Here is a 9033-nt window from a genome sequence, read left to right as displayed (position 1 = left end):
ATAGATGCAGAAAAAGCATTTGACAAAGTACAACACTCATTTCTATTAAAAAAAAACACACTTAAGGGGACAGCTAGGTGGCGCAGTGGATAAAGTACCGGCCCTGGATTCAGGAGGACCTGAGTTCAAATCCAGCCCCAGACACTTGACACTTACTAGCTGTGTGACCCTGGGCAAGTCACTTAACCCTCATAGCCCTGCAAAAAACAAACAAAACACTTGAAACTGTAGGCATAAATGGACTCTTCCTTAAACTGACAAGAATAATTTTCCTAAAACCATAAGCAAGCATTATTTGTAATGGGGATAAGCTAGAAGCTTTCCCAGTAAGGTCTGGTGTGAGACAGATATGTCCACTGTCACCAATATTATTCAATATTGTATTGGAAATTCTAGCAACAGCAATAAAAGAAGAAAAAAATAGAATGGGAATAAGGTAATAAAACTGTCCTTTTTACAGATGATATGATGATATAGTTGGAAAATCCTAAAAATTCAACTAAAAAGTTAATTAAACAATAATTTCAGCAAAGTAGCAGGATAAACCCACATAAATTATCAGCATTCCTATGTATCACCAAAAGAACCCTGCAGGAAGAAATAGCTATTTAAAATAACTTTGGACAATATAAAATACCTGGAAATATATACCTACCAAAACAAACCCAGGATGTATATGAACAAAACCATAAAAAAAACTTCATACACAAGGGCAGCTAGGTGGTGCAGTGGATAGAGCACCGGCCCTGGAATCAGGAGGACCTGAGTTCAAATCTGACCTCAGACACTTGACAACTTACTAGCTGTGTGACCCTGGGCAAGTCACTTAACCCCAATTGCCTCACACACAAAACAAACAAACAAACAAACAACCCCCCCCCCAAAAAAAACCCAAAACTTCATTCACAAATAAAATCAGATTTAAATAAATGGAGAAATATACATTGTTCATGGGTAGGCAGGGCCAATATAATAAAAATGACAATTTTACAAAATTTAATCTATATATTCAATGCCATCCCTATTAAATTACCAAAAATACTTTGCTGAGCTAGAAAAAATAATAACAAAATTCATTTGGAAAAACAAAAGGCCAAGAATGTCAAAGGAACTAATGGGTGAAAATGTAAAGGAAGGAGGCTTAACAGTACCAAATCTTAAACTATGTTATGAGGCAGTAATTATCAGAACTATCTGGTACTGGCTAAGAAACAGAAACTTAATCAGTGAAACAGAGTAGACATATCTACAGCAGCAAACAGATATAGTAACCTAGTGTTTGACAGGTATAAAGACTTAAGTTTTGGGGATAAGAATTCATTATTTGGTAAAAATTGTTGAGAAAGCTGGAAAGCAGTCTGGCAGAAATTGAGCATGGACCAATATCTTGCACCATTCACCAAGATAAGATCCAAGTGGATACGTGACCTAGATATAAAGTGAGATATTACAAGAAAATTTGAAGAACATCATCAGACTTATGGATAGGTGGACAATTTATGAACAAAAGATAGAGAGCATTGTGACATATAAAATGGGCAATTTTGATTACATTAAATTAAAAGGTTTTGTACAAATAAAACAAAGGTAGCCAATATCAGAAGGAAAGCAGAAAACTGGGGGAAAATTGTATAGACAGTTCCTCAGATAAAAGTCTCATATCTCAAATATATAAAGAACTTTGTCAAATCTATAAGAATGTAAGTCATCCCCCAATTGATAAATGGCCAAAGATATGAACAGGCAGTTTTCCAATGAAGAAACCAAAACAATTTATAGCCACATGAAAAAATGCTCTAGGGGCAGCTAGGTATTGCAGTGGATAAAGCACCAGCCCTGGATTCAGGAGGACCTGAGTTCAAATCTAGCCTCAGACACTTAACACTAGCTGTGTGACCCTGGGGAAGTCACTTAATCCTCATTGCCCCCCCCCAAAAAAAAAACGCTCTAAATCATTAAAACAACCTTGAGATATCATTTTACACCTATCAGATTGGCTAGAATGATATAGAAGGAGGAAGTGACAAATGTTGGAGAGGATGTGGAAAAATCGGGACCTTAATCTGTGAGCTGATCCAACCATTTTGGAGAGATGGAATTATGCCCAAAGAATTATTAAATTGTCTATATCCTGTGACCCAGCAATACCACTCTTAGGATTGTTTCCTAAGATAATTAGAGGAAAAGGAAAAGAACCTACATGTTCTAAAATATTTATAGCTGCTCTCTTTCTGGTGGCAAAGAACTGGAAATCATGGGGATGCCCATCAATTTAGGAATGGCTGGACAAATTGTGGCTCATGTTCGTGATGGAACATTACTCTGCTATATGAAATGATGAACTCAATGCTTTTAGAAAAGCACTGAGACCTCCACAGAATAATGAGCAAAACCAGGAGAACATTCTATACAGTAACATCAGTATTGTTTTCAGAACAACTTTGAGCAACCAAATTATTCTGTTATTAATACCCAAATTTACTGCAAAGATTCTCTAAGGGAAGAAGCTGCTTGAATACAGAAAAAAGAACTGACATAGATATATACATACATATGCACATATATATGCACACTGTATACACACACATACATATTTATATCTAATGGTAGCCATCTCAAAGTTGGGGGAGGAAGGGCGAAAAAAAGAAAGTTGCATAACTGGGTGATATAATTGAAAGGAGTAGCAAGTTGTACATGGTAGATTGGCAATCAGAGCAATCTTCTGTTTTTCTATTCCACTTTGTTATGGAAATGTTTGTTTTATTTCTTAAATTCAGAATAAAATAAATGTGTAACCCCCAAAAAGTTTTAAAAAGTTACTAGAAAAAAGTTATTAGGAGGGGGCAGCTAGGTGGTGCAGTGGATAAAGCACTGGCCCTGGATTCAGGAGGACCTGAGTTCAAATCCAACCTCAGGCACTTGACACTTAGTAGCTGTGTGACCCTGGGCTAGTCACTTAACCCTCACTGCCCCGCAAAAACAAAGTAATTAGGAACTATTTAACAAAATAAATAAAAATTTGGTACAGTAAAAGAAAAGAAAAGAAAATGCTATTGAGGAAGAGGCCTGGCCATCTTCTTTGCTGCTGTATCCTAAGGCCCATGAAACTTTTCCATCCGACTTGCTGAAGACTTGTGTCTTCCCCATTAGAACGTGGGCACCTTGACAGCAGGATTGGCTCACGTCTCTTTGTGTCCCCCAATGTTTGGACAGTCCTTGGCATATAGTATGTACTTAATAAATGCTTTTTCATGAATTCACTTTGTCTATTGGGAAATGGCACTTGATATTACAGATTTATATCAATTTCCAAAGTTTTTGGCTGTCAGACTTTCATCAGTTATGCAATGCAAAGAATTTCCCTCCATCCATATCTTTTCTTCTGGTTCTGATTGAATTTTACTTTCTCAAAACCTTTTTGATTTTGTAGAAGTGAAAATTTTTGATTTGTCTTTTACATTCTCTGGTAAATGACTCAAATCTATAATTTTTCTTCCTACTCACAGTTGTGAGAGATATTGAAAACTCTATTCATTTTTATGGTATAACTTTTTTTTTTTTTTTTTAGTGAGGCAATTGGGGTTAAGTGACTTGCCCAGGGTCACACAGCTAGTAAGTATTTAAGTGTCTAAGGCCGGATTTGAACTCAGGTACTCCTGACTCCAGGGCTAGTGCTCTATCCCCTGCGCCACCTAGCTGCCCCTATGGTATAACTTTTAACACTAAGATTGGCAATCCTTTGGAGAAATATCGTGGTATAAGAGATTGATCCAGATTGAATTTTTCCTCAACTGAAGACCATGCTTCAGTCTTCCTCACAGTTCTTGTTAAATAAAGAGCCCCTTCCCCAGTAATTTGTGTTATTGGATTAATTGAACACCAGATTTCTGTGTTTATTTGTTTGTTGGGTACTCTGTTTATAGGTCAGTTCTGCTGATCTACTCTCCATTTTTTGGTCTAACGTCAGATATTTCCAATAATTATAGCTTTCTCTTACAGTTAGCAGTTTTGTTTAAGCAAGCCCTGGCCTTCCTACTTGTTTTCATTATATCCTTGCTATTCTTGACATTTAATTTCTCCAAGTAATTAAATAATTTTTTAAAATTATTTTTCCATTTCTCTAAAGTATCCTTTAATTGTTGTTGTTGAGTCACTTTAGTCATTTCTGGTTTTCTTGGCAAAGATAGTGGAGTAGTTTGCCATTTCCTTCTCCAGCTCATTTGACAGATGAGGAAACTGAGGCTAATGTGGTTAAGTGACTTGCCCAGGGTCACACAGCTAGTAAGTGTCTGAGGCCAGATTTGAACTTGGGAAGATGAGTCTTCCTGACTTTAGGCCTAGTCCTCTATCCACTGAGCCACTTAACTGCCCATAAATGTGCCAGCAAACAATTGAATTTAATTGGCAAAGATTAAGTCTATCCAGTAATTTGAGAAGTATCATTATTTTTACTATACTGGAGTAACCTGGTCATGCACAGTGAATATGTCCTATTTTCCTCTCTGAAAATTATTTTGCTTGGTCAGTAGTTGCATTTATATATCAGTCCCATGTATGTCTTGGTAGTTCAACTCCTGAATGGAGTTGCATTTTGTCATTTTTTTGTTTTTATTTTTGTTTTTGTTTTTTTCGGGGCAATGGGGGTTAAGTGACTTGCCCAGGGTCACACAGCTAGTAAGTGTCAAGTGTCTGAGTCTGGATTTGAACTCAGGTACTCCTGAATCCAGGGCCGGTGCTTTATCCACTATGCCACCTAGCCGCCCCCCATTTTGTCATTTTTAATGGAATTTATTTTCCTACCTCTTCCTTCTGTTTTGTGTTAGTAATGTACAGAAAAACTAATGATTTTTGTGGATTTCTTTTGTATCAACTACTTGGATGACACTATTTTCTTGATTCATTTTGGCTCAGGAAATAAACTTGGGTATATCAGGAACTCATATCACTGGGGAGAATGTCTGGGCTGCTGGTTTGGGTAGTCAAAGAATCTAGGTCTTTGAGCTTCAGTTACCTCATCACTAAAATGAAGAATTTTGCTATTGATCAGAGGGAGGAAGTCCCTTTCATTGTCTAGGGCCAGCTCGGGGAGAATATGTTCTGGGATTAATAGTCAGGGTGAGTGATGTCTTGTAGATATTGCTATAGCCTCTTTGCTAACTAGATTAGTGGAGATTTTTTGTATCAATGTTTATCAGTGATATTGGTCTCTAGTTTTGTTTATGTTTTATCCTTTCCTGGTTTGGGTATCAGGACTGTATTTGTTTTCTAGAATGAGGCTGGCAGAGTGCCTCCTTTCTCTCCTTGACAGTTTATACAGCATATCCGGGCTTTAAATGTTTCCCAGACTTCACTAGTCAGTCTGCAAGGGATTTTCCTGGGGCACTTACTCATGGACTACTTGACTTCCATTTCTGAGATTGGATTGTTGTTGAAGATCATTTTTTTCTGATTGTGTTACCTTGGTTATTTGTATCTTTGTTCATATTCATCTATTTTATTTAAGTGTTCAGTTTTGTTGGCATGTCATTAGCTATATTAGTTTTGATAATTTTCTTGATTTCCTCTCCATTTTTTTTTTTTGGTGAGGCAAATGGGGTTAAGTGACTTGCCTAGGGTCACACAGCTAGTAAGTGTTAAGTGTCTGAGGCCGGTTCTGAACTCAGGACCTCCTGACTCCAGGGCTGGTGCTCTATCCACTGTGCCATATAGCTGCCCCCCTCTCCATTTATTTTTAATTCTTTCTCTCTTTTTTATTTTGGTAATTTGGTTTTCTTCCCTTTGTTATGGTTTATTTTATTAGCATTTGAAAACAGATTTTAATTTTATTTCTCAGCTCAATTGTGTTGCAGAAGACAAAAACATTAATACTCTGTGATATAGGACACAAACTTGCAAGCAAACAATTTTGAACTAAATTTATAGTTAATCTAAATCTAAACACTGTTCGGATTAGAGGGTGAATGGGAGGGTCTCATGCCCTTGCGCTTCATCCAACACAACCACAAAGTTTGGTTGTGTTTCCTAATTGCCATCTATAATTGCTTTCTATCCTCATTGCTCTAGTAAATTATTTACTATTTCTATGATTTCTTCTTTGATGAACTCATTATTTAGATAAAATTCTTTCACTTCCACTTAGATCTTTTTCCTTTGCTCCCATTTCCCTTATTGATTATACATTTTATTTTGTTATTTGTCAAATACTTTTCTGCATTTCTTTATGAGTTCTTTCTGCCTGAGCAGTAACCAATTTTGGTTCAGAAGTTATGTGATGCTGAAAAAGAAATTCCAGAGTTCCCATTCAGAAGTTGCCAGATGTCTGGCCTATCTAGCTTTGCTACTGTTCTGTTCAAAACCTATCATTTCTTTCTCTTAAAGCACATTGAATTCCCCATCCATTATTAACTTATCATTTTGTGTTCCTGTAATCCAGTTAATTTTTTCTAGAATTTCTTAGGTGCCAGCTACTTGGTGCATATCTAGTTAATGCTGACATTGTTTCCTTATCAGTGGTTCCTTTGAACATGATGGAGTTTCCCTGACTATGGTCTTTCTTGAATATGTTGCCTTGTCTGAGATCCTGATTGTCTCTCCTGCCTTTTGGGCTTTAACTGAACCACAAATCATACCTCAATACCTTGTTTTAATTTTGGATGATTATTATATGTGTGTATATGTATAGTATGTATATGTGTATGTATGCATGTGCATATGCATGTCTTATACATAGTAGTTTGCTGGATTGTTTTCTTTCCTCCTAAGGATGAGTTTATCCTGTCCATATCTATAGTTATAATTATGTTTGGTTTTCTTGCCATTAAATTCAGTTAGAATATATTCCTTTTTTTGTTTGTTTTTTGGTGAGGCAATTGGGGTTAAGTGACTTGCCCAGGGTCACACAGTTAGTAAGTGTCAAGTGTCTGAGGCTGGATTTGAACTCAGGTCCTCCTGAATCCAGGGCCAGTGCTCTATCCACTGTGCCACCTAGCTGTCCCAGAATATATTCTTTTTTTAAAAAATCCAGACAATCTGATTCCAGGCCCTTCCTTCTGTTTTCTCTCTCCCCTCTCAGCCTTGACACAAATCCCTCATCTAGCCTCTTTCTCTTTCTCTCTTTTTTAAAGATAATCAGCCCATATGTATTCAGAGCACCATAGATTTATAGCTATAAGTACAACTTCCTGATTTTACAAAAAGGGAAACTTAGACCTACAGAAGTGAGATGACTTGCTCAAGGTGACATAGTGAGTCAGTGGAAGAGTGAAGATTTGAACCCAGGTCTGCTGACTCCAAATACTGGGCCCTTTTCCCCAGTGCCAGACAGTTTCACTAGCAGTATTTTCTGACCTTATTGTGTTTCTGTTACTAATTTCTTCTTTTTTTATCTTTTTTGGGGGTCCTGGCCTAAATAAGGGTGAGATGACAAGAGATCCTTTCCTGTTTCCATCTTTACTTTAGAATAACCTTCACCTACAGCCCTTTATTATCAATTTTGCCTTCACTCATCTTTTTCTGGATATTTACTTTTGGGACACCCAAGCCCAAAGCTTGTCTTTCTGTTCCCTCATTGACCCTTAAGCACAGCTCTGGGAGGTAGGTACTCTTATTATTTCCATATTACACATGGGGAAACTGAAGCTCACAGAAGTGCCCAAAGTCAGACAAGTAGTGTCTAAGGTGGGATTTGAACCATAGTTTTCCTGTCTCTAGCATCTATCCCTTGCACAAGAACTCAACCCTACCCTACCCTGTCTTTCTCAAAATTATGTTCAGAGGTCCTCAGTTCTGTTAACTTTTAGGTCTCTTTGAGCCAAATTGCTCCTTAGTCATGCTTCCCCAACCTCATACTTGTAAAATGGAATTTTTAAAGCCAAAGGATAACACTATTGATCCCGGTTAGATTTCACCTTATCAGCTTCTGCCTGTTGGTCTGGCCTATCAAGATCTTTCAGAATCTGGACTCTGTCATCCAGGACGTTAGCTCTTCTTGCTAGCTTGGTACCATCTGATGCACGTGTCACCTCTGACTTCACCCAAGTCATTCCAGTGTTAAATCGGCAGCGTCCCAAGCACAGACTCTAAGAGTGCTTGCCTTAAGACCTTGGGGGATCTCACCATTTAACCTGTTCTAGATTCTCCTAGGAGTACACTTTTCTGGTTGTGCTAATGTCTAGCCACAACTCCTGGCCTTTTCCACCAGGACAGAATGCGACCACCAAACACTGGACTAAAACTGAACATGGATTTCACCTATTTCTGCTTTTCTACTTGACTCAGTTTGTGCCTTTCAAAGATGACTTCATTCTCATCTTTTCTGATGGGCTTTGGAACCAAGTCACTATCTTGCTGTGACTGAAATTTCATGTTCTATGGATGTTCTATGATTGCCCAAATAATTACTTTTTGTAGCCAATTCAACGAATTAGGATGCAAGGCCATACTCTTTGGTACCCCGCCAGGAGCAGACAGAACAGCAGGGGACAGCTTGTCCTGTTCCCACACAACTGTGAGCTCCTCTGCTGAATCTCTCTAATTTGAAAGTGTTTTGTTCTCCAAATGTAGCTCAGAGATTATGAGTATTTGCTGTGCTAACATCTACTTCAAATGCTATTCTGAATTTTTTATGAATCAGTGTTACCCATGGGCAACTGTGGGCAACACACATACACACATTTGGAGTTTGGGCATTGGCATATTGGACAGAAAGCTGGCCTTAAAGCCAGAAAGACAAGGATATGAGTCTTGCCTCTGTGTGATAGTCAAGTCACTTAACCTCTGAGTACTCAAGGCAGCTAAGACTCTAAGTTGCAAAAGAGGTGTGAACCTGCATTTGTGGAGAAAATAGTTTTTAGAGAAATAAACATTTTTATTTATAGTTTCAGGTTCCAATTTTTATCCCCCTCTTCCTGCATCGGTAAGCAGATATTAGTCATTTTGTATAAGAAAATCATGTGAGAGTTCTCTGTAACACCAGTGAAATCATAGCTGCAGTCCCTATCCCCTTTCTTTGTCTGGTCCAAAGTACTGCTGCTA

The sequence above is a fragment of the Dromiciops gliroides genome, chromosome X (genome assembly GCF_019393635.1).
Source record: "Dromiciops gliroides isolate mDroGli1 chromosome X, mDroGli1.pri, whole genome shotgun sequence".
Classification (NCBI taxonomy): Eukaryota; Metazoa; Chordata; class Mammalia; order Microbiotheria; family Microbiotheriidae; genus Dromiciops; species Dromiciops gliroides.
This window is presented reverse-complemented; position numbering follows the sequence as displayed.